The following is a 25,414-nucleotide window of genomic DNA, read 5'->3' as shown; positions in this document are numbered from 1 at the left end:
CTGATTCTAGAAATTTAAGTCCAGTTTTAAAGCTTCCAAGGCGACAGCACAGTAGATTAATGTGTTTTCCCTCCATTTCCATTGAGCTTTTATTTTAAAATGTAATTGATCCCAGAGACACGGCGAGAAAACTGACCCAGCTTTCCAAATTGGCAGCCTCCGAAGCCTGTCATCTCAGCTCTGTTTTTAAACCCCTGTCTGCTCAGCAAAGAGCCCCAACCTCACCTCCTCACCCACACCTGCCGCCCCTACTGCCTGCATCCCCAAGTCCCGCAAGTGCTTTCCACCCAAAGCTCTCCACGTCTCCCGAACCCACCACCACGCACGCACACTGCTCGCTGGGCTGCCAGGGGTGTAAATTCTGCCCCAGGTGCTGCGGGGGGCAATTTGCTGCCCAGTCATCGCTCAGCGGCCCAGGTGCTCTTGGAAAAGGCCCCGCAGGGCCCAGGAAGTGGCATTCACAGCACAGGCTTCTCCTGTGAGAATCACCTTCAAGACCAGCCCCAGAGGAGGGACCTGGCCCTAGGAACACGGGATGGGAAAGTCCTGCCAGTTCTTCCCAGCCACCCTGCAGCTGGGGGGCTGAAGGTGCCCTCTCTTGTACCCCCTTTCTTCCTTGATTCCAAGCCCCACGTCGCCTCCTTCCCAGTGCAGGGCTTGGGAGGCCCAAGGATCCAAGTCTGCCAGCTTGTCTGGTTGCTTTTGGTTCTAATCACGGGCCACCGTCCTGGCTGCTTTCCTCCTCACCCAGCATGCTCCTGTCCAGCCCCCAGAAACCAGCAGTGAGGCCAAGAAAGGGGGCGCCTGCAGCGGAGCAGGCTGGGTCCCTGTGCTGGTCTGCTGTAATAGGGCGCAGCCAGCCACCACCTTCCAAGGAGAGGGAGGAGGGAGTGAGCCCGGCGTGGCTGAGACCCTCATAGTCCTGGAGGCCAAGCAAACTCCGCACTGACTCTAGAGGACACCACTGGTGCAGTCCTGGAAGCCACCCTGAGTCCAGGGATCTGATCCAGCCTCTCCTGCTGTTGCCTTTCTTTGCTCCTGCTTTGGGTTGCCTTAGTCTCACTCCAACACTCTCTCCTGGAAATGACCTACTTGCACACAGCACTTTAGTTTAGTTTTTTTTTCCACAATCTGCCCAGAACCCAGTCTGCCCAGTGTGTGTGCATGGGGGTGGGGTGGGGGTGGGGGGTCGGTATTACCTCCTTTTTTCCCAGGAAAGAAACCCTGAGATTCCAGGGTCAGTGCACTACTGAAGACGAGAAGTTTGGGGGTTTTGTCACCCTGCTGCGCCTTTGAGTACTTCCTTCCTCCCAGCCATGTTTCTAAGACCCAGGTGAGGGGAGGCGGGGACCTCAAGGCAGGGAAAGGGCAGCAGCATCCGACCGGGCCTTCAAGATGTGTGCTCGGGCTGAGTAAGCAACACCGGGCTTCCCACGAGGGCTGGAGGCACCCTGGGCACGCAAGCGGGGAGCCAGGTCGAGCGTGGTGATCTCAGGACTGCCCTGCTGAGCAAAGACAGGACGTGGACAGCCTGGGACAAACCGGGTGAGCTGGGGGAGGCAGGACAGGGAGAGAGAGAGAGAAAGACAGAGGTGAGGGCAGGGGAACAGTGAATAGGGGAGTAGAACCCCAGAGGGGAAAAGAGAAGGATGGTGGAAAAGTAAGCGGGGATGAAAGGAGGAAAGACATACTGGGGGAAATGCATGGAGGAAAAGAAACGGAAAGACACCCTGTGACCAAAAAAGGTGGCAGGGTGAGTGAGGCTCAGAGCCCAGGAGCCTGCAGGAGCCTAGCGGGGACTGAAGGGTGTCCCAGGTGTGACAGCCGATCACAGGCAGGAGAAAAGGAGGCGGCCTGCTGGGTGGGAGACTCAGAGCCCGTGGAAGAGCGAGTGAGCGGCTCTGGGCAGGAATCCAACAAATAAATAAAACGTCTAAGGCGGCGTGACGACAATGTGTATTTGGGTGCGTGCCCATGTTCCTCCGTCTGAACACACCCGGTAAGGAAGACAAACGGGGCTCGTGCCCCCGAGTAATTAATCCTCTCACTAATTGACTCTCTCCCCTTACCTAATGGCGGTGGTCGCTGCTGATATCTGGAGAGATACCAGGTGGAGAGAGAGACCCCAAAGCTTTGCGACTGGGATTGAGTTCTTTCTGGACCTGCCTCCCGTGGAGGCAGAGTTCAATAGATGTTGCTGCCTCACCAGCTCCTTCCGTGTTTGCATTAATAAGGCTCTTCTCAAATTAGGGGCGACCAGGGGCCCTCCACACACACACACATACATACACACACACCTTCATCAATTTCAGAGGCTGAAAGCCACCCACAGCCCCTCTGCTGGACTCTGCCTGCGTCCAGGCAACACCTAAGCTCCCCCCTCCCTCCGTGTTGCTCACCCAGGAATCCAGACCTTGCACCCCGTTTTCTTCCAGTCACTGCTTACTCTTCCCTCACTTGGGATGTATCCTGCATCCATTGTCGGAGCAGGTGAGGTTCTGAGTGGGTCAGGAAGCAGCCTGAGAGATGAGGTCAGGGCACGGATGGGAAGAAGCTTCGGGAGACACAGAGGAAGGACACAGAGAGGAGCAAGGCACACCTGGTGGGAGCCAGGCCTCTGGGGATGGAGGAGACAAAAGGTGGCCGCTGTGCACCGTGGGAGTGTCAAGTGTGTGTGTGTGTCGGGGGGTGACCACATTTGTGATTGTGAGGGTGACTGTTCTGTCTCTCTGTGTGAGCCCAGGGAGGGACCCCTCTTCTTGCCCTCACACTGCATACTAGTTCTCAGGACTGGGAAACGAGGCGGGGCAGATCGGGAGGCACTGGAATCAAACCTCAGGCAGCTGAGTTGGCCGGAAGGGGCCCAAGGCCCACAAGGTCTGTCTGATGAGGCAGCTTTGAGGCTGGGGCTTGAGAGGTAGATGTCAACTCTCGCCCTTTCGAGGTGGCAGCTTTGCTCTGTTGGATCCTCTGAGGCTAAATAAATAACTGCTGAGATCCACGAACCACCGGAGTCGAGGGAGAGGAAAGGGAGGAGAGCAGTTCCTCATGGGGGAAAAAAATCCCCCCCCCCACTAAATACATTTTTAATTGTCCCTGGGGAACGTTTGTACATTTGACCAAAGCAGATCCCCAAGCAGTCCCAGCAAGATCCGTCACAGGGGCTGGCAGTCCGGAGAGAGTTGGGGGTCTGGAGAAGGGGGAGGTGGGGAGAGATGGTGGGAGCGTGGGGAAGATGAGCAACTCGGTTCTTGTCTCCCTGCTTTAGAAAGAAAGCGAACAAGAGGAATAAAGTTCCAGAGGGAAGAAAGAGAAGGGCAAATGAAAGGCAAAGCCGCAGCAGAAAGGAAAGAAAGTGAGGAAGAAAGAAAAAGACGGACGGGGAGGAGGGGGAGAGACGACCATAAAACAGGGTGAAGGCGGCCCCAGGAGGCTGGGCCTCGTCCCAAACCATCCGTCTTCATTGTCTCCGTGTGTGCAAAGGCAACTCCGGCATAAGGAAAAGCCACTATTGGAGCCGCGGCTTTATTTTATATCCTATACATCAGGAGGGAGGCAAAGCTTTATTTTCGCCAAGAGACAGATATTTTATTTCTCTCTTACGGTTTTATGTGTGAGAGATGTCAGGTTGCCACAATGGATGGCTAATGCATAGGCAAGAGGAAGCCGTGTTGGCATGCTGTGTGTCATGGGGTCTTGGGGGGGTGAGCGGGCCTGGGATTTAGGGCTGATGGGCCACTCTGGGGGATTTCTGCTAAAACATCTCTCTTCATAAATCCAGAAGCATGGTCAGCTCAACAGGGAGAAGAAGGAGTTTTAGAAGGAAAAGAGTTGGGCTTAGTAATAAACGAACACACAAAGGAACCGCTTACCTTCCGAGGGGGCTCGGGCCACCAGGGCAAGGAAGCGCCAAGACCCCCGTGGAAATACACTCCTGCCTCTCGTGGAGAAGTGTTTTCCTCCAGAATCCAGCGTCAGTTTGCTTCCTTGTCCCACCTGATATTTTCCTACTCTTGTGTCTCTCTTCACCAGAAATCTTTTCTTCACCTCCTCAGAGCCAGGAGTGGTGGGGGGTATATGTGTGTGTGTGTGTGTGGGTGTGGGTGTGTGTGTGAGGCCTGGGAAGGGGGTGGAGAGCTATTAATTTGCAAATCATCTGATCTGTGACAGGATCAAGATGCCTGTTTTTCACCAGTAAATCCAGTGTCTTGAGTGGACACACGTGTGCACACATGAGCCCCTCGTGCCGCGAATCCTGGGAGTGGAGGTGCCAGATTTAAATCCGAGAAAAGCACCCCCTGCTCCCACACCCTCCCCGGGGACCTGGGGCCGAATTAAGCCTTAGATCCCAAACTGCATAGTGTTCATATTTTGAAGCCTAGACAGAAGGGGGAGGCAAGGGGACAGAGACAGCGGGAAAGTATGTTCACTAGTCTCCTCCACTCCCAGTCCCCCCAAACCATTTCTTATGAGATCGGCTTTTACTGGTGCCCATGCCCTACTCTCGTAATTTTTTGCTTTCCTGGTTTACATCTACAGTGGACCCAAAAGGTGATCACGTCCTTTCCCTCTTTTCAGAGGATGGGAGACGGCCCAGGGTCTCTAGGCAGTGAATACGAGGACCTGGCCACGCTGTCCTTAGCTGTGGCCTTTGGGGGAGACGTTCAACCTCTTGGGGCCTCAGTTTCCCCATCGGTAACCCGCAGGAATTGGGCTACGTGATTGCTCAGATTCCCTGCAGCTCCAGCCTCCTCTGACCGAATGAGATAATGTGTGGAAACACTTTGTAAACGCTAAAGCCGGACGAATGCCAGGGATTATTATTACGATTCTAATCAATCCTCTTTCCTCCACATGGATCTTGGCTGTTTAGCGCCGGCGAGCGGGCTAACGAGGGCCGAAATCAAGAAAGCTTAGCGGAGATGGAAAAGCTCTGTGCTGTGGACAGGAAAAAAAGCTCTGCCCCTCCAGAAACATTCTGTCTCTGTGTCCCCCTCCCCCAGGCCCCCTTCACGCCTGGTGGGAAGGGTTGGGGGGTGGAGGAGAAGGGGGAAGAGGCCTCACTTGGTAGGACCCGGTTCAGTTTACACGCAGGCAAGAGAGTATTTCTTCCAGAGCATCATTTGTCTCCAAGTGACTGACATAGGAACCTGATGTGAAGGCGATTTGCAATTGTTATTTTTCCAGGAAGAAAGGAAAGAGCAAGGTGTAGCTGATTAGCAAGTTAATTATTTCAGTACCCCAAGGGTTCCAGCGTGGTGGTAAGTTGTCCAGGCCTGGTGTAATTTCACAGTCCGTGTGTTTCCTGGGGAGCACCTGGGGGTGCCCAGGTCTGTCTTTCTCTCTCCATCCACCTGCCTTATGTCTTTCTGACACACCTGGGGAGCTGAAGAGGGGTTGGGGTGGTAATCGGTGTGGCGTATATCTTTGGCCTAGGCTGCAGGTAGGGAGCCAGAGAGAACGAGGGGGAGGAAGCCTCGACCTCTGCTGGCTGTTTAATTATCTGGCCCTTCCTTCTTCTTAAAAACACTCTTTTGTTGAATAAATATTAATGAGGCAGATTATCAAGAAGTGGAGTTGCTTTGAGGCTATTTCCCCAGACCTAACACGGGAAGAACCTGGCCTGGAGGGGCCTCCTCCAGCCCTGGCCTGCTCTCTGATGCTCATCTTCGCCTACCCAACTCTGGCCACCACTTGCTTTGCAGGGGTTTCCCCCACTCCCCTTCGGGATCTGCCTTCCCCTTGGGGGAGCAGAGGGAGGACTGTGTGGAGAGGTAAGTTGGGGATGAGAACGTTAGCTTCTGTTGATCTCTGGGCTGGTAGGGCCGGCCCCCTGCCGCTGCTCCAGAGATGGGGAGGGCTCCACAGTTTACTTAGGAGTGGTCCCATCTGCTGAGACTGGCCTTTCATAAGGGGAGGGATTTATGCAGTGTCCTTGTGCACAGACCTGGGATTTGCCTGAAAACCCTGGGCCTCTGAGAATATTACTGAACGCTAAAATGCTCAGCCACAGAGATGATTCATGATTTGTCTGTGTGGCCGTGTGTGTGTGTGTGTGTGTGTGTGTGTTGGAGAGGTGCACACACATTGATGGGCGCTTTTTCCCATTCTAAGTTCTAATCTAAACATTAGGAAACTTTTTTTTTTTTCTATATTCACCCAGGAGCCAGCTCACAGCACCAGGCTCTGGAGGCTTCAGCATGTGAAGACGATACAGTCCTTTTTGGTGCTGGCGTTCAAGCAGGTTGGCTGGTATCGCTGCTGCTGGAGAGGGGCCGGGGGACTGTCTGGAAAGATAGTTCTGATGACCGCTTTGCTGTGGGTGGCAGAGAAGTTGGGGAGTTGTTGGGGTGGGGTGGGGGGCTCTGATGGCTGTTCAAATTAGGCTGCTTGTCTTTACTTCACAGGCCCCTCAGGGTCAGTTGGAGGGAAGTTACAGAAACGCATGCGGGTAGGTGTAGGGAGTTCCTTGTCTCAGTCTTGGTGGTGTCAAGCCAAAATGAAGCCCAGAGGTGGTAAAAGGAGATCCCAGAGAACAGGGCTCAGAGGCCCCACATGGGATCTTGGAGTTTATTTGCTTGACAGTGCTGTGTTAATTTCTCCTGTCCAGCAGAGTGAATCAGCTGTATGTATACACGTAGCCCCATCTTTGCATTTCCTTCCCGTTTAGGTAGCCCTAGAGCTCTGAGTCACGTTCCCCGGGCTACACAGCAGCTTCTCGTCAGTCATCTGTCTTATGCATGGGCGTGCATCCACGGGGAGCCTTGACCGCTCTTCACTGCCCAGTGGCTGGCTGGTCAAGGAGCATTTTCAGCTTGGAGGCCCCTCGGTGGTGGTTCCACCATTGTCTTGCTCACGTTGTGGTTTGGATCCCATCTTCCCAGCTCCTGAGTTTTTCTCCTCTCAGGCCACTCATCATTTAGCTGATGTTTCAGGCAAACGGCCAGCCCACATTTTGAAAGGGGGGCTGGCAGGCCTGTAACTAAGTGCAAGGTCATTCTCCTTTGGGCTCAAGAGAGGACGTAGTTCCCCCTTAAAAAAAGAGAAGCAGGGAAACATTCCTATGAATCTTTTAATGAAGGATTTACTATCAATTTGATAAGTTCAATGCTCTTTTTACTCATTCTGAATGAATAACTTTTCAGTCAACCCGAGGGACTATAAAGATGCTTTCTTCAGCCTCCGTGTTGTAACACATGCTGGGGCTTGAGCCTGCCTCTGACAGACTGGGGAGGAGTAGAAACATTCCAGAGACCAGGTCTTAGAGTGTTATCTCTTCCCCCACCCTAAATCCTCACCCGCCATTTTATCTCTCTTCACCACAAATGCAGAGACCTCCTAGGGAAGTGTGAAGGAATGGGTTTTAATCAGGTTTGGGGAAGGAAGGGGACTAGGTTGAGCCGAGAGAAAGATGGAGACCTTTGTAATTTTTAGGTGATGCTTCTCTGTTACGCTTCTCATGTGTTGTATATTATATCCTACAAATTGTGCATTTGCACCCGTAATCCACAGTGTGTACGGGACTTGGGCCAACACTGCTTGGCTGAAACAGTGTTAAATAAAATTTTAAGGAATGCTACTGGGGCCTTGCATGGCTTATTGACTTCTATCAATGATATGTGATGTTTACATGCAGAATCTTAGTTGGCACAGTACCACATTGCGTTCGTACGTGCAGAAATATGTTTAAGCATGAAAGATACAAGTTTCCCACACATGTGTTTCCCAGTGATTCGTTAGGAGAAATGATGGAAACAGCAGACACCTCTTCTCTCTCTACATAAACCTGCACACACAGACTGCCGGTCACACACACACACAGCCAATCAGCCACGTGTATATTGTCACATGCAAGTCTCCAGCGATAAACGCAAATGTGTATTCTGTACATGTAGAGGCAGCATTATACACTTGTACACCATTACGGACACACACCAGCATTGTAGGATGCACTCACACTGCTGTGTAGACAGGGGCTGCTGTGGACATGTGTACATGCTGCGTGTGGGTATGTACACAACCACACATAAATGTTCTCACTGAGAGTGCCCATATGCCTGGAAGGATGCGTGCCCCCATGCAGAAGAGTCCTCTGCACACGGGTGTATATCTGTGCACATGGATGCGTTTGCACACACACACCCCTGCTCTTGGGTAGACACCGACACTCCCTGTGGCCACGGTGCTTCAAGTGCCCTGTTCCTCTCCAAGGCTCCAGACGTGCTGGATGACGTCTGAGCCAGATGTTTGGCCTGGATAAGCCCCAAGGCCTTCAGGATGAGAGGCCACGAGAAGCAGGGTCAAGATGGTAGTCGGCCCGGCTTGTGATGAAAAGAATATGAAAATGTAGGGGTGGGAGGAAGGGGGTTGGGCAGCTGGTCTCTGCAGACAGAGATGGCTCCAAGAGAGGATCAGTCTTTTGTTTGCTCATTTAACAAACAAGGCAGGACGTCTGATTGGCGTCTGTGGCCCTCGCCCTGTGTAAGCCTAGGTAACCTGGTCTCTGGGCCTCAGTTTCTACATCTGTTAAGCGAAGTGCTGGCTCAGACCAGTGGTTCTCAGCCTTGGCTGCAAAGTAGAACCCTCTAGAGAGCTTTAAAAAAAACACAACACACACACTTGGGCTCCGCCCGGACCAATTAGATCAAAATCTCTGGAGGTGGGTGTCTGGCATCTCATTTTTTAAAAAAAATGCCCCAGGTGATTCTATATTCAACCAATGTTGAGATCCACTGGCCTCATAGCCCTAAAACCCAATGCCGTGGAGGAACTTTTATTTATAAAGCACCGTGCTGGGCACCAGGGTACTCAGCTGAAAGTTCTAATTCACTTGTATAAGATCATAAAAAGCCAGCAAAATTCTTCTTTCAGTTTAGGAGGAGGGTTTTTATCGAACAAACTATTTATGCTGGAGAAACTCAGGCCTGCCTTTCCAGCTCCCCCCTTGCTCCTTTCCACCTTTGTTTCAGCCTTCCATATATTAATTATCTGCCACAGATGCAAATACTATAAAGCGGGTCCCTGATAAATGTTATTGATACCTTGCTAACTGCACACATTTCCCGTCTAGAGCTCCTCACCCCACCTGTTGGGCAGCATGGTATTTTTAGTAGGGTAAATGGTAAGGCACAGGTCTCCTGGGGAAAATACCTCCCCCCACCCCAGCTCCAGCCCTGAGTCAGAGAACACCAGCCCCCAGGCCCGTGCCCCAGTTCTGGCGGCTGGTGCGCCAGAGCTGAAGGAAAAAACCTTGAGCTGCATGTCCTAGAAAGCTGCTCTCAGACTCGGGCCTTTGGGAATCCTACCTTAATATTCTGCAACCACAGTTCCCCAGACAGATCCTGTCCCTCCCGAAGAAAACAAACCTGCTCCCACAGCCGCACCTGCAGGGAGACGTGGAGTCCAGCAGAGGCAGCCCGTCCACGTGGCCAGTGGGAGGCTGAGATGAGCCAGGAGGGGGCTGCCGCCTGTGGGCCCCCTTCGCAGTCGGAGGATGGTTAATGGAGAGTGGGGGGCAGCGCTCGGCCCTTCACTTGGGTGGGACGGAGGAAGAGGGGTTCGTTCTGGACGTGGGGCTTCCACTGCTCCATCAGTGCCATCATTCACTGAAGTCCAGGTTAGGGGTCTCCAGGAGAGACTCGGTATGGACTAAGATTCTTGCTCTTGCCCACAATCTCCCTCTCTCTGTAGGTCTGCTGGCTGGCCCAGGAGGCAGGCCAGGCTGGGTTGATGTCTCTCCTACCCGTGTTGAGACTAATCTGCTTCCTTAGGAAGTCTGTCCCAAGCTGCCTACTATTGCTCCACTGTCCAGGCGAGCCCTGGAGGCAGAGATGGACCCTGGGACTCCTGTGGTTTGGGCTCTCGCCCTCTCATCCGCTCATACTTGCTTTTTCTGTTTGCCTCAATTTCCCCCCCTCACCCCCCAGCTCATTCATTTTTGTCTCCTTTCATTTTCTCCCCAGATAACACACCCAATCTGGCCCTGGCCCACAAGGGGGCCTGCACTTGCTCCCCCTGCACTGGAAGTACAGAGTCTTAACCACTGGACCCCCAGGGAAGTCCCTCACCTTCTTTCAGAAAGGTTGCTGATCACAGTGGACATCTTGGGTCTTCCCAGTCCTTCCCCACCCCCACCACCTTCTCTCGCAGGGAGGCCGGGCTTGGTGCTGAGAAGGGAGCCCCAGACGCAGCTCGGGATCCTCAGATTCTAAACCTAGATCCAGAGCCCGGCTCCCCATGCCTGTGCCCCTTCCCAGGGCCCACCTCCCCTTGAGCCTGGGGAGCATCACACCCCAGGCTGTGATGGATTCCCCAGGCACCTTCAAAGGGCTCTACGTTTGTTTGCAGTGTGGACCTTGAATCCTGCTCTGGTCATAAATGTTGTTTATTTTGACTAGGACCTACTGAAAGGGGCCTGGGGGTTAGAGAGGGCAGAGAGAGGATTCCGTAGAGAAGATCATAAAACCATTAGCAGGGCAGGGCTTTCAGGGGTCACAGGGTCATAGAATTTTCTGGCTGGAAAGAACATAGGTCATCGGGAAGGTCGGAGAAGGCCATTTAGTCAGCAAAAGGCCTCTAGGGGTCACATGGGGCTAGGGTGGTGGGCTTTGGGCCTCTTTCTAGAAAGCGGACACAGGGCACAGGGGCATGACCCCCCAATAACCTTATACCAGGTGGGAGAGGCCAGTAGTTGCTGAACATGATGGATTTGCCCTCCCAGTGGGAAGTACCAGTTGCTTGAATGAGCCTCTTGTTTCAGAGAATGGGCACCGCTCTGGGTAAAATAAATTAAATCACCTCCGATTCTGCTCTCACCATCATTTTGAACAGCTAATATGCACCAGGGGATGCTCTTTCAATACCTTCCAAGTCATCCTGAAAGAGACGTGATCTCAGTTTTGCGGATAAGCCATCTGAAGCTCAGAGAGGGGCATTGGTTTGCCCAAGGTCACACAGCAAGTTAGTGATAAGGCTAAGATGAGGCCTGAAGAATTCAGATTCTTTAAGTCTAATCTCCTTTCCACCCCCTCTCCCCTCCCCTGCCCTCCACCATCTGCTATGGTCTGGCCCCCTGCAGCCTTGGGAGCACGCTCTGTTCTTTTTAAAGCTGATGTCGGGGCTGACGAAGCTCACTTCTAGTAAGAGAGAAAAGCAGTCCTGGGCTCCTTGCAGTCCCTGTCATGGGCCTGGTTTCACCTCTACATCCAGCCACAGTCAGGAAACCATCTCAGTTGCCCTTTGCTTGCTGTAAGACTTAGAGAAAGTCACTTCACCTCTCCAAGCCACACTTCTGGATTGATCAGCAGACCCAGGGTCTTCATGGAAGGTGAGGGTTGGTGCAGATGGTAGCAAGCTGGTCCCTTTTGAGCCCCTTTTTGGTGTAATAGCTCTGGGGGTGGGGTGGGAAGCGATGAGACTTGGTTTTGCTTCCAAGGCTGACTCCAGTCACAGAAAAGACACCACCAAAACAGACACGACAAGGCTCCCTCAGATCCCTCCTGAGCACGCAGGAGGCTGAGCGCCAGGGCAGAGGCTGGGCCGTGAAGAGCAGCTTAAGCACCGAGTTCTCCCCTGATCCCCTGACTGTGTAATTCAGTTGCTTGGAGAATGGAAAATCCCCACTCCTCTTCCCCAGCCTGCTTCTCCACAAAGGCCTCCTAATAGGCCTGCCGGCTCTGGGGTGCTGATCTGCTCAGGCACGACTCTGGAAGCAGGTCGTCTGGGGGGTCCCAGTCCCAGCTGCCCCTCCTCCCAGGGAGGGGAGACGGGGAAGGCTGGTGGAGAGGCAGCGGTCCCGGGACTTGGTGGAGGGCCTCCGGTTCTGCCCAAAGGATCAGGGAAACTCACAGGCCTCTGGGATGAGGGGACTTTTGGGATGAGGTGGGGGTGGGGTGGGGCACGGGACTAGAGGGAGGTGGGCAGGAGGGCTGGGTCTCAGGGCTGAGGTGCCTCGGGCGGGGCTGTAACAGCCCCATTATTTCACCCACCACACTCTTGTTTAGTTGAAGACAGCTCCCTCCCCAGCACCTTCACCTCCCCACCCCCTCCACTTTCACTCATCCATCCACTGAGCCGCTGACAGCTGCCCTGCGGGTGAACTCCCATCCTCCTGCCTCCGAAGCAATACTGGGGTGGGGGTGCTCAGGCCAGAGCGTGCCCCCTTCCAGCCCCCCACTGCCCCTCCACATGCTCACTCCCCCAAGGTAGTGCCACCTCGGCTCTCTGAATCAGACCCAGAGAGGAGGGAAGGCAGGAGAGCCAGGAGGGGATGAAAAGGGAAGAATCAGTGAAGGGGAGGGGAGTGGAGAGGAGGGGAGAGAAACACACCAGAGAAACAGGAGTGGGAGAGGAGAAGAGAGGGCGCAGAGGAGGAGAGCAGAGGGACGAAGGGATCAAGAAGGTGGAGGACGGGCAAGAAGTGGAGGAGGGAGGCAAGGAGGGAGGGCGGGGCTGGAAGATTGTGAGGAACTGGGGTTCATACCGCATCGTTGGTTGGTGGAAGGTGCCAAGGGCAGGGGGAAGATGGGCAGGGATGTGGGATGGGGAGGAGGGGCTGCACAGGCAGGAGGGAAGCCAGGGGTCTCTCCACAAGTAAGGGAGGAGGCTGAGTGGAGACTCGCCCACCCCCTCCCACCTCTGGAGGAAAGTTAATCGCTGCAATGCATCCTGCTGCCCCATCAATGGCTATCTAGGCTGAAGGGGGGTGGGGTGGGATCTCCGGCTTGGAGTGGTCAGAACTGTGGGGATCAGTCAGATGGAGCCCTTCTGGCCTCTCCCAGATGGTGACATCTTCTGCCTGGTCTGTGTGGCCATGCCCACCTCATGCTTGCAGCTCCACCCTGCCCACTCCTCTTGGTTACCGTGCTGGTCCTAACTGTTGGGCTCTATGATGTTGGGAGGGATGAGCCTTAAAGACCAAGGACTTTCCATGTCCCCCCACTTTACAGATGGAACACTGCAGCCTGGAGAGGGGGAGGAATGTGCTTTATCCTATCAGGTGGATAGTCAGTGTCCTGCCTTGACAGAGAAGTAAACCGGGCCCCAGAGAGGTTAAGTAACTTGCTCAAAGGCATACCACTAGGAGTGCCTTGCTCAAAGGCACAAATGGAGTTGAGATTTGCTCGAAGCCCATGCTGAATCTAGAGATGCCTTACTCTGTTTTGGGTGATGAAAGCTCCTGCCCTCTACCCTCACCCCATTCTCCACCTCCTCACACTCTAAGAATTAGAGCTGAGACCTCCCCTTTCCCACTCCAGGCTGTCCAGGACTCCTGGTATCATGGAGAATTAGCTGGGTAAATCCCTCTGCCCTTGTCCTGTTGACTCCCACCAAAGACCCCATATGGGCAAGGGTGAGGCCTCCTGAGACTCTGTGATTTATCTGTTGATACTGTTATTTTATGGGATGGGCCAGAGAGGTGTCAGGAAGCAAGTTTGCTGTAAATCTCCTTTCTCTGCTCCTTTCCCCCCTTGCATGTCCCCTCCTGGGATTTATAGCGGAGTATGTTCAGAGCTAGGGACTTGGGGCTTGGGTTCAGGCTTGGGGTGGGAAGGCAAGGGACAATACATCTTCTTCCTGTGGGATCTGCTAGATGTGTGTGTGTGTGTGTGCGCCCGTGCGCGTGCGTGCATGTGCGGGGGTGCATGAGCTACCGGTCCATCACAAGCCTGCACTGTACAGTCAGTGCGTGCATGCTGTCGCTCAGCTGGCACCGTATAGTTCACACAACCTCTATGAAAACCTCCCCAGTGCTCCAATAGCTCATCAGACAGCACACTGCCTGCACCAGGCGTGTGTTATTGGGACCAACCCATAGGCTGCTGTTCCCTGCGTGCCTCCCTCACCGCTGGGCGTGAGTTTCTGAATCAAGCCAGAAACCTGGGTGCAGAGCCCACATGGGAACAGACATGTGACCCACGTGCAATGACTCTGAGGATGGGAAGAAGCTGGGGGTAGGGGGCTGCTCCCTCTGGGGCAGTGGGTTATGGAGTAGAAAAGGAGCCTGCTCCCGGGTACCTTTTGAGACTGGCGGGGTGGGTGGCGCAGGGGCAGGCAGGAGGGCTTCCCAGCTGGGGAAGCCATCTGGACCTCTACTCTGGACCCTGTGCTCCAGCCCGGCTCCCTGGAGAGATGGGGCAGATCTGACCATCCACAGCTGCGGGGCCTGGAGGCGGTCAACATCTCCTGGCCGTGGGGTCTGTACCAAGGTGGCTGGCCCCAGGCCGTATGACGAAAGTGCCGGTGAGACTGCGGCACCATTTCCCTCTTCACATCTCTCCCGCGTCCAGGGCTTTCAGGGCTGAGAATGCTGGGCTGTGTCTTCTGCACTGAGCTTCACCAGCTCAGGGGCCCGTAGATGCTGGCTATGGCCAGAAGACCAGAGACAGCTCAGTCCAGGGAGGGAAGAGGAGATGGAAGGAAGGGGAGGAGAGAGTTGAGTAGGAGAGGGAAGGCAGGGGAGAGGCTAGAGGAGGCAACTCCACTCTTGTTTCCCCCAACATTTAAGATTTCTCTCTGCTGAATGCCTTCCCCCATCCCAGGGCTCCGTATGCAGGTTAGGGTGGCCTTCATCACTGTCCCCCTCCTTTGCAGGGGAATTTCTTCAAAGAGTCTGTGACACTAGAAGACAGGTCCTGGACATCCCACAACTCTCCATGGCCCCAAGTTCAGTGTACAGGACCTTGGGGAAGGCTCAGTGAGGCCTGGCTAAATGAATCCGGAAGAAAAGATGTCACCCCTAGTGTGAGCATCAGGTCATTCTCCCTCCCCATCCTCTCCCTTCTCCCTTTCCTGGATGCCCAAGCAGGGCCGAACTGTGTCTCCAGTTAAATATATGGAATTATCTATTACAATACTTCAATATTTATTACATTGATTTCGCTTTAAATGCTTTGTAAATCATAGCAAAAAATAATGGCCTTCCAACAGAGAGTCATATACCGTAATCAACTGGAAGAAAGTCGGCATTGTAATTTAAAATAAAAAAAATCCTTATGTGAGTCTCTCGTTTAAATTAAGAGACAGGACGTGATTCAAATAATAAGACCCAAGTGAGGCTGGTTTTTCTTGGCAAATTAGTAGAGGTTTTAACTGGAACTGAAAAGGTGTTAAGGTGGAACACTGACCTTATTAGACCTTAATTATTTTCTGTTGTTACATTCCTGGAGCACAGGGTTTTTGGTGGTTTTTTTTTCCCCCTAAAGTGGCCATGTTAAGCTTCATCTCAGGAACTTTGCCTATACAGAGATATCACTTCTCAAGAGGCATTAGAGGAATAAAGAGTAGACACTTTGCCTGTGTCTCTTTTCTCCACCCTAGAGTTCCCCGGGCATCTAGAGCTCCTGGTTGGGAGGCAGCATTCTTGTCCTTGCAAACAGAGGACCCGCTGTGTCCCCGGCTTCCTTAGCGTCTTCATTCAGCCTTCTTAGCGGCAGCCTCCTCCCTCGGGATATATCCGCTGCCAACTGGTAGCGCTAGCGTCCATCTGGCCAGGAGCGAGGAGCGGGTATGTGCACATGAGCGGTTCATGTGGGTGCACGTGTGTGTGTGTGTGTGTGTGTGGCGCACATGCGCATGCGGGTTGGAGGCAGGCGGGACTCAGCAGGCGGTCCCTTTCCCCATCTTTCATTGCAACCTTCCGGCTCTCCCTTCCATGGCCAGGATCATCGGTCCCAAAGCTAGCCAGGCCCGGCGCAAGATGTCCACAGGACTTGGAAATGAAAACAGTGCAAACACCATCCCTTCCACTTGGAAATAATGCAGGTTAATGGCCCTGCACTGTGCCTGGCACGTGATGGGCATTGGGTAGTGGTGGTTCTATTTTTGTTGGAAGGAGGCACAGTCAGGAAAGGGTCTTTTCTGCTTGTTTCTGGATTCCCCCCCGCCAATATCTCCTATTGTCTCTGGGCTGGGGTTCATAATTGGGGAAGAATTGCTGAGCCCCAGGAAGAGCCCCTGCAGACATCCTATTCCACAGGTTGGCACACCCCTCCTGGAAGATAACACAGCTGAGCTCTTTTTATTAAACACAGTCCTGGGACCTCCCTGGTGGTCCAGTGGTTAAGAAATCTGCCTTCCAATGCAGAGTATGTGGGTTCGTTCCTGGTCAGGGGAGCAAAGATCCCACATGCTGCAGGGCCACTAAGCCTCAGCCTGCAAGCTGCAACTAGAGGAGTCTCTGCAAGCTGCAACAAAGGGCCTGCGGGCTGCAGCGAACACCCAGCACCCAGCGGAGCCAAAACAGACCAACCCCAAAACCCACAGTGCTCGCCGTTCTTCCCACTCAGCTCAGTCAGTTCAGTCGCTCCGTCGTGTCCGATTCTTTGCGACCCCATGAAAGCACGCCAGGCCTCCCTGTCCATCACCAACTCCCGGAGTTCACTCAGACTCACGTCCCTCGAGTCCGTGATGCCATCCAGCCATCTCATCCTCTGTCGTCCCCTTCTCCTCCTGCCCCCAACACCTCCCAGCATCAGAGTCTTTTACAATGAGTCAACTCTTCGCATGAGGTGGCCAAAGTACTGGAGTTTCAGCTTCAGCATCAGTCCTTCCAAAGAAATCCCAGGGCTGATCTCCTTCAGAATGGACTGGTTGGATCTCCTTGCAGTCCAAGGGACTCTCAAGAGTCTTCTCCAACACCACAGTTCAAAAGCATCCATTCTTCGGCGCTCAGCCTTCTTCACAGTCCAACTCTCACATCCATACATGACCACAGGGAAAACCATAGCCTTGACTAGACGGACCTTAGTCGGCAATGTAATGTCTCTGCTTTTGAATATGCTATCTAGGTTGCTCATAAGTTTTCTTCCAAGGAGTAAGCGTCTTTTAATTTCATGGCTGCAGTCATCATCTGCAGTGATTTTGGAGCCCCCAAAAATAAAAGTCTGACACTGTTTCCGCATTTATTTCCCATGAAGTGATGGGACCAGATGCCATAATCTTCGTTTTCTGAATGTTGAGCTTTAAGCCAACTTTTTCACTCTCCTCTTTCACTTTCATCAAGAGGCTTTTTAGTTCCTCTTCACTTTCTGCCATAAGGGTGGTGTCATCTGCATATCTGAGGTTATTGATATTTCTCCCGGCAATCTTGATTCCAGCTTGCGCTTCTTTAAGCCCAGCGTTTCGCATGATGTACTCTGCATAGAAGCTAAATAAGCAGGGTGACGATACACAGCATATTGTCTTCCCACTGGACTCCTGATTGATTTGGTTAGCGCAAGGGAGGGCTTTTTCTGTGGCCTGATGTCTTGGGGACCATTTCTGGTGGTTCATCACTATCCGGGAGAAGGTTGGGGTTGCAGGAAGGATGTAGAGAGATAAGAGAGGACCGAGTGGGACCCAGTAGGCCAGCACAGGTGGAGGGATCCCCAAAGGAAGAGGAAGTCAAAACTTTCTTCAGTTGCTCATCAGCTAAGACTGTCGGGGCTTATACAGGTGAACCCAGACCTGGATTCTTCAGAGGAGATCCAAAGTTCTAGAACATTAGTTCTAAAAAGGGTCATCTAGGGACTTCCCAGGAGAAGGTGATGGCACCCCACTCCAGTACTCTTGCCTGGAAAATCCCATGGACAGAGGAGCCTGGAAGGCTGCAGTCCATGGGTTCGCTAGAAGTCGGACACGACTGAGCGACTTCACTTTCAATTTTCACTTTCATGCATTGGAGAAGGAAATGGCAATCCACTCCAGTGTTCTTGCCTGGAGAATCCCAGGGATGGGGGAGCCTGGTGGGTTGTCGTCTATGGGGTCGCATAGAGTTGGACACGACTGAAGCGACTTAGCAGCAGCAGCAGCAGAGACTTCCCTGGCAGTCCAGTGGTTAAGACTTTGCCTTCCAATGCAGGGGGTGTGGGTTTGACCCCTGGTTGGGGAACTAAGATCCCATATGCCTTATGGCCCAAAACCCAAAACTTAAAACAGAAGCAATATTGTAATAAATTTAATAAGAGTTTAACAATCGTTCATATTAAAAAAAAATCTTTTAAAACAGGGTCATCTAGGCAGACTCTCTTGCTTTATAAAGGGGACAGTAAGGCACTCTGAAATGCCTGAACACTCTGTCTGGGGGTCCATGGAGGGCAGAGTGGAGATGGTAACAAGACCAAAGCTGCAGGGGTATGGTCTCTGGCCAGGGGCGGCCTGGCTGAGCTGAAAGAGTCCTAGAGCCTGGTATGCAAAGATTCACCTCAGGCCAAGCTCATTCCAGCGTGAGTGGCCAATCCCCGCTTCCTGCCAGTAGGGGAGATCCTTTCTGGATCACACTCATGTGTCTCCTCACTCAGAAAGGCCATGGATGAAGGAGGATGTACCAAGTGGAGCCAGAGGTCTGGGCTCTGGCCTCAGCATCTGTGTGACCCAAGAAGTACTTCCCTTTCTGAACCCATTTCCCTCCTGCTCCACTTACTTAGCAAGGCATGGGGTAGACAAGGAGATGACTTACTGTAGACTTAATCAGATTTCCACTTGTGTGCTCGGATTGAGTTTTGCCTTTCTCTCTCTCATCTTCTATGTGGCTTAACTCCAAATTCTGCCCTGCCAAGGCATGGGACAAGGGAGGAAGCTTAATCCTCCCAATAACATGACTGTAAGATAGGCGGATAGATAGTATTGTACCCATAGGACAGATAAATAAACTGAGGCCCAGAGAGATTGAATCCCTTCCCCAGCTGCTGAGAGACAGAACTGGGATATGAACCCAAGTCTCTCTGACTCTATATGCTTCAAATTTCCAACCAGGATGGCAATAATACAGGAGGGGGTGTGAGCACCTCGAGGGCAGGGATTTGCAGATATTAGATGTTTTGTTCAGTGTTGTCCCCCCAGCCCTTGGAAATGTGCCTGACACCCATGAACGACAGATATTATACAATAACACATATGAACTGTAGTGGAAGGTTTGGTGTAACAAAGTGAGTTAGGGATGAACACGCTATTGGGAGCTAGATCTTACATCACAGCTTCCAGGAAGGTTCTGTGGGGCTGAGGACTTGGGGGAGCGCTTCACTGTCCATGGTAGCTAGCTCCTTCTGGCTGTTTATATATCCACTGATCCCCCTTGACAATGGCTTAAGTCCCAAGTAGTGGTTAAGTCAAAAGGAAATAAAATTAGGAAATAGCAACATTAGCAGTAAAGGAAAATTTCCACAGACATATGCATATTCTTTATGCAACTGAAAGTGAAGTCGCTCAGTTGTGTCTGACTGTTTGAGACCCCATGGACGGTAGCCTACCACGCTCCTCCGTCCATGGGATTTTCCAGGCAAGAGTACCGGAGTGGGTTGCCATTTCCTTCTCCAGAGGCTCTTCCCGACCCAGGGATCGAACCCAGGTCTCCCGCATTGTAGGCAGACACTTTACCTTCTGAGCCACCAGTCTTTATGCAAAGCCATATTCTTTACCATTGAACCCCCAGGGAAGCCCCAAAATGATATCATAGAGGTAAAGAGCACCTTGCTCCTTGGTAGAGCTCTTGGGAAGACTTCATGGAGGTGAGAACACTGCGTCTTTTCCTGGTCACTGCATCCCTTAACTTTATATTTGAAGATATTTGGCCCTTGAGACTTACCTGGTGGTCCAGTGGTTAAGAATCTGTCTGCCAATGCAGGGGACACGAGTTTGATCCCCGGTCTGGAAAGACTCCGCATGCCGTGGAGCAGCTAAGCCTGAGCACCACGACTACTGAAGCCTGTGAGCCTAGAGCCTGTGCTGCACAGGAAGACGACCCACAGTGACAAGAGGCCCCTGCACTGCAACTAGGGAGTGTCCCCTGCTTGCTGCCCCTAGAGAAGCCCGTGTGCAGCAGTGAAGACCCGGCACAGCCAAAACAGAAAATGGACACATAAATATGAAAAAATAAAGGTCTCGGCCCTTGATGTAAAGGAAAGTGAAAGTGAAGGTCGCTCAGTCATGTCCGACTCTTTGTGACTCCATGGACCATCCAGTCCATGGAATTCTCCAGGCCAGAACACAGGAGTGGGTAGCCTTTCCCTTCTCCAGGGGAGCTTCCCAACCCAGAGATCGAACCTAGGTCTCCTGCATTGCGGGCGGATTCTTTACCAGCTGAGCCACAAGGGAAGCCCTGATGCAAAGGAACCAAGCTTTTGTTCTTCCGGTTCTTACTGCGCTCTCGGTTGCTTCAGTTGTATGCGGCTCTTTGTGACCGTATGGACTATAATCCCCCAGGCTCCTCTGCCCAGTGGATTCTCTAGGCAAGAACACTGGAGTGGGCTGCCATTTCCTTCTGTAGGTGCTATTTTTTACTGAGCACCTACTGTATTCCATGCACTGGATGAGGTCCTGGCAGGTACAGAGATGCGCAAGGGATGGCCCTTGGCCCTCAGGAGGTCCGAGGTCCTCCAATGCCTAAGACTAGGGAGACCTCCCTTGGGGCAACCAGGCATGTCCAACAGCTTGGTGGCCCAACTTGGCCCTTCCTTCTCTCTTCCCTGATGCATGGAGAAGTCAGCCTCTTGCTCCAGGAGGTCAGCCCAAGGGTCTCTGTCTTCCTCTCTCCCCACTCTCCCCCTCCCTCTCACCCTCTGCCCCCACCCCACCCCAATCCCCAGCTGACTGAAAGGTGCAAGAGGGAATCTGAGAAATTCTGTGCTGTTTGTTTTGGGTTCAATGAAATCTCATTTACACGTGTTAATTGCAACTAATTGGCACTAATTGGATGAACAGGAAACCCTCTGGGAGCACTCATACCTTTAATTTGTAGTAAATATCATTAATTAACATATGCTAATTAGAGCCAATTAACATTGATTAAGGGTTTCCCCCGCTACTTGGAAAGTACAACTCTGCGTCTTCTCTCGATTGCCTGAAGTCAGCACAAAATATGATACATGGAGTCTGGGCCTGGAGAGGGCGACCCTTCTGGCCACATCTCCTGGTGGGGGCCAGCTTGGGGGATGGCACCCCTCCCCGCTCTCCCCAGGGCAGAGGCAGGGCACAGGGGAGGCGCTGAAGGTTAGCGCTTCTCAGGAAGCGGGAGGAACAAGCAGGGGATGCTCTGGGCGTTTGGTGTTCCTCTCTTGGCCTGGCTCCCAGGGGAGGTTGAAAGAGCACTAAGCAGTCAGCCTGGTTCCAAGGGTGGGGAGGCTGATGAAATCAAGCCGGGCTTGGATTCCTGTTTCATGGATGATGAAGGGTGAGACCGCCGTAGAACCGAGTCCTGTTTGATGTGTCCGTGTGTGCACACACATACACTCCTCCTCCCTTTGGCATGGACGTGTGAATGGGACCCCCTCCTTGGTCTGACAGGGGCATAGATGGTGGGGCCCCCTCTGTCAGACACCTCTGTTGCCCACCTTGGGATATTTTTTGCTCAAGATTGAGATGCTGTTTGAACTATCCAGAGTATTGGTGTCAGACTGAAAAAACAGAATCCATCTGCCTGGGGACTAGAAAGCTTTTAGGTCTACTTTTAGTTCTTTTACTAGCTAGTTATGGGACCCTTGGGATTAATTTAAATATTTATTATTTAACAAATATGCATATAATGAACTGTCTTATTTTAGTCAAATTACAAAAGAAATAAGTGTTTCTTGCAGACCCTGACCCTCAGGAGTGCCCTTTCTGTAACAGGCTGCAAGCCTGCCTTTCTTCTTCTGCAGCAGTCACCTCATTATTTCATGCCCAGTGCCCATCTTCACCAACAATTTGTAAATTCCCTGAAATGAAATCTGAGTCTGGGTTGCAGATTATGGCATCTCATGGTCACTAAAAAAGCTGCTGTTGAGTTAAATGATATGAAAAAATTGATGAATGAATAAATGAACACATAAAGCCATCTGTAATTTTCACCACAGAGAAAACATTTGTATGTATTTATATAGACATATTATATAAATAAAATATATGTTATATGTATATATGAAGGACACCAGTACAATACAGATATCTATCTCAAAAGGCTTAGTGTGGTTTTTTCTTTACTAATATGAAAAGTGTAAAGCACTACAAACTTTGAAAACCAGAGAAAGCATTTAAAACGTGGCTTCCACTTATTATACGTTGAGTTTTGTGAATTTTGAATATGTTAAAAATTTTAAGTTTCCCTCTTAGTCCCTCTGAAGGAAGGTAGCAAAGCGTTCTAAACGTTCTAAAAGTTCTAAAATGTTCTTCTTCAAAATCCACAAGACTGAGTATGTGCGTTTCTGCCAGCACTCACAATTGTTCTTCTCTTTCAACTGCTGGTTAAGTCATGAAGCCAATTTCTTCATCAGTGGCATGAGGCCAGTGGCCCCTGCACTACTTTGACCCTCAACCTCCCATGTAGGAGGATGTGGACAATTTTTGTTTGTTTGTTTTTTAAAAATATTTATCTATTTGACTGTGCTGAGTCTGAGTTGCAGCACATGAGATCTTTCATCGCTCAGGCTTAGTTGCTCTGGCTTACTTGCTCTGGGCATGCTGGATCTTCGTTCCCTGACTAGGGATCGATCAAACCTACATCCCCTGCATTGCAAGACAGATTCTTAACCACTGGACCACCAGGGAAGTCCCTGATTTTGTAACCCGAGGAAAGGAGTATTTCCCAGGCTGCCTGAGAAGAAACAGCTTTCTATCTCCCAGATCTGAGCTTTTAACTCTGACGGAAAAGAGATGGGGCCAGGGTGTGACAGAACCTGTGGGAAACCTCACCTCAGAGGACCTCTGTGGTAGATTCTTACTTGCCTAACTCAGAGAAACAGGGCCGCCCTGCAGCAGCCTGGGGGTCAGGACAATGAGAACTGCAAGGCTGGGAAGGGCACTCTATGAAGGGTTGACTCCATACAGGGGAAAATGAAAGTGTTAGTCACTCAGTTGTGTCCGACTCTTTGTGACCCCATGAACTGCAGCCCACCAGGCTTCTCTGTCCATGGGATTATCCAGGCAAGAATACTGGAGTGGGTTGTCATTTCCTTCTCCTGGGGATCTTCCCAACCCAGGGATCGAACCCATGTCTCCTGCATCGCGGGCAGATTCTTTACCACTGAGCTACCAAAGTGGATGGAAACCCCTTGCTGTAGGACAGGCCCCAGGCCCTATTCCAAATATTTTATATGCATTCATTGTCTTAATCCCCCCACAACCGGCTGATGTAGGCACTATTATTGCCCCCATTTCACAGATGAGGAAACTGAGGCTCAGAGAGGCCAACTAATGCGCCCCAGCTCACACAGCCAAGTGGCAGGGCTACAGCTTGAAGTTTAGTTTAGCTGCTGGGTGCTGCCTCCTCCCTCGCACCCACACTTCTGGTTCTGCCACTCCAGGAAGCCGTGGCTCCTGAGGTGGGTTCCCCAGGGCCAGGAGCTCCTGGTTCTGCTGAGGATGCCTTAACGCTGCTGAGTGGACTCCATTCCCAGCTCCCTCCCCATGGATATCTGAGGTCTGAGGGAGAGCTGCTGGCGAGGTTCACAGCAGCTTAATTACCAAAGTGATTTTAATTTGTTTTTGTTAATTGAAATCTCATTAAGCAAGTAATTTACTCCAGCACAGCTCAGGCGTCCACAATTCTACGGGTGAGGAGGCTAAAGGGGTTTTTAGAACTTGCCTTAATCTGGGGGTGGTTCTTCTGACTTTATCCTGTGGCCTTTGTGTATGTGAGTGTGTGTGCACACGTGCCTCCTGGGGAAGGGCCCTCCCAGCTGGCTGGGGGCCCCCTTTCTCCTTTTTGGCCGGTACTCACCTGTCCCACCACCCCAGGGGCCTGATCTCACCTACCTTGATGAGAAGAAAAGTGAACCCAGGCCATCCCCCTGTAGAGAGTGCGTGCACTCAGGTGTGGGGCACGTGGTGCAGACACACAGACACCAGTTGGTATTTGTTTGTCTTTGTGTCAAGCACGGTACTCAGCATGAACTTGAGATGCTAGGGAGACAAATGGCACATTTTCAAGGAATTCTTTTCTGAACCCTGGGCTTCATTAGTCCACCAGCTAAATGCCTTGAGTCCTCCTTCTTACTCTTATGCACTGTAACCTCTTGCCATCATGGTGCTTCTCTGTGTGTAAAATCCAAGAGGATTGGGGCCCCTTGGCTTCCTCATGGCTGTGGCCTGGCTTAGCTGGGGGTTCTCAGCCGGATTTAGGGTGGGTAATTCTTGTTTTTTATGCCCCCCTCCTTCATAGCTTTTGGGATCTTATCTCCCCGATCAGGGATTAAACCCGGGACCCTTGGCTGTGAAAGCATTAAATCTTATCCTGAGGTGGGCAATTCTTTATCGAATGGGACTGTGTTGGGAATTGCCAGTCACTTAGATTCCCAGGCCTGGCTTATTCGGTACCATGAGCATTCCTCTAGACAATTGTGTGTTAGACGTGCCCAGACGTGCCCTCTGAGTGTCCCTCCTCAAGTGAGTAGGGATCTGAAATCAGTACCAGTGTCCACACTGCCTGGCGTGGAATAGGTGCTCCATAAACATTTGCCAGGCGGGTGACCGAGAGCGTGCCTGAGCTGCGCCTCTGACCTAGCCTGAGTTTCTCTGCTGTGTGTTTGATACTGTGAAATGTGGGTGTTGCTCCTTTGGTGCACTGGGGACAGCAGAGTGTTCTGGGTTGTCCCGTAAGCTGGAGCCCAGTTCTCAGGGCTCTGTCTGTACCGGGCATTTTCTTTCTCACCCCCTGTGGCTCATCGTCCATGGGCTGCCTCTCCAAGGCCCCCACCATCCACTGCCTCCTCCTTTGCCCCTGACTACGACCACTTGGTCATTTTCCAGGCCTGACATTTCGAACATGCGATGCCATATGTATTGCCACTCTCAGGTAATTATCACGTAAAATTAAGCTAGTCTTGTACATGAAACCAGCAATTAGCCAGGGATTGAAGGTCAGGGAGAGCTCGTTTATAGAGTCGCTAACAAAATGTTAAGTGGAAGTGAGTGTCAGATGGGCCAGGAGGCTGGATTAGCCGGGGTCACAGCGGTGGGACTAGAGAGCCGTGGAGACTCCAGGCTCCGCAGCGCTGGGCACAGCAGGAGGAGCTGGGGATTTATGGCTCACACTTTCCTCTTCCAGCTTTCAATCTGGGCCACTGCTTTGAAGAAGGTTGCTAAGCCTGCTAAGTACTCGTGCACACCAACCCTGTCTCCCCATTCATCCGGAAACCTGCTAGGTCCTGCCTTAAGCCTGTGTGCCATTCCACCTTCTGCCTGGCTGCCCCATCAACCCAGCATTTTACACTCTGATGTGGGTCTCTGAAGATGGGACGATCTTTTCAGGACTCAGAAACTTTGCCAGGCTGTTCCCTTCTCTGGGAATGCCTTTCCATCTCTCTCGATTCCCTAAACATCAGCCTGGAAATGTTCTACTTCTCTCCTCCCAAAAGTCTCAGGCCTCGTGTCTCCAGAACTCTTTCCAGACCCCTGCCCTACCCCCATATTATTCCGGAGGGAGTTCCCTTCGCTTCTACAGCAAGAATGCGTTTCCACTGTTGTA

The 25,414-nt window shown here is 52.0% G+C and overlaps 1 long non-coding RNA gene across 1 annotated transcript in view; it reads left to right on the top strand.

Moving 5' to 3' along the window:
• LOC106503189 overlaps positions 1–25,414 on the top strand; it is a 44,465-nt gene that overhangs the window by 4,060 nt on the left and 14,991 nt on the right. The window lies entirely within an intron of this gene.

Source organism: Capra hircus, chromosome 19 (genome assembly GCF_001704415.2).
Source record: "Capra hircus breed San Clemente chromosome 19, ASM170441v1, whole genome shotgun sequence".
NCBI classification, from domain to species: domain Eukaryota; kingdom Metazoa; phylum Chordata; class Mammalia; order Artiodactyla; family Bovidae; genus Capra; species Capra hircus.
This window is presented reverse-complemented; position numbering and strand designations above follow the sequence as displayed.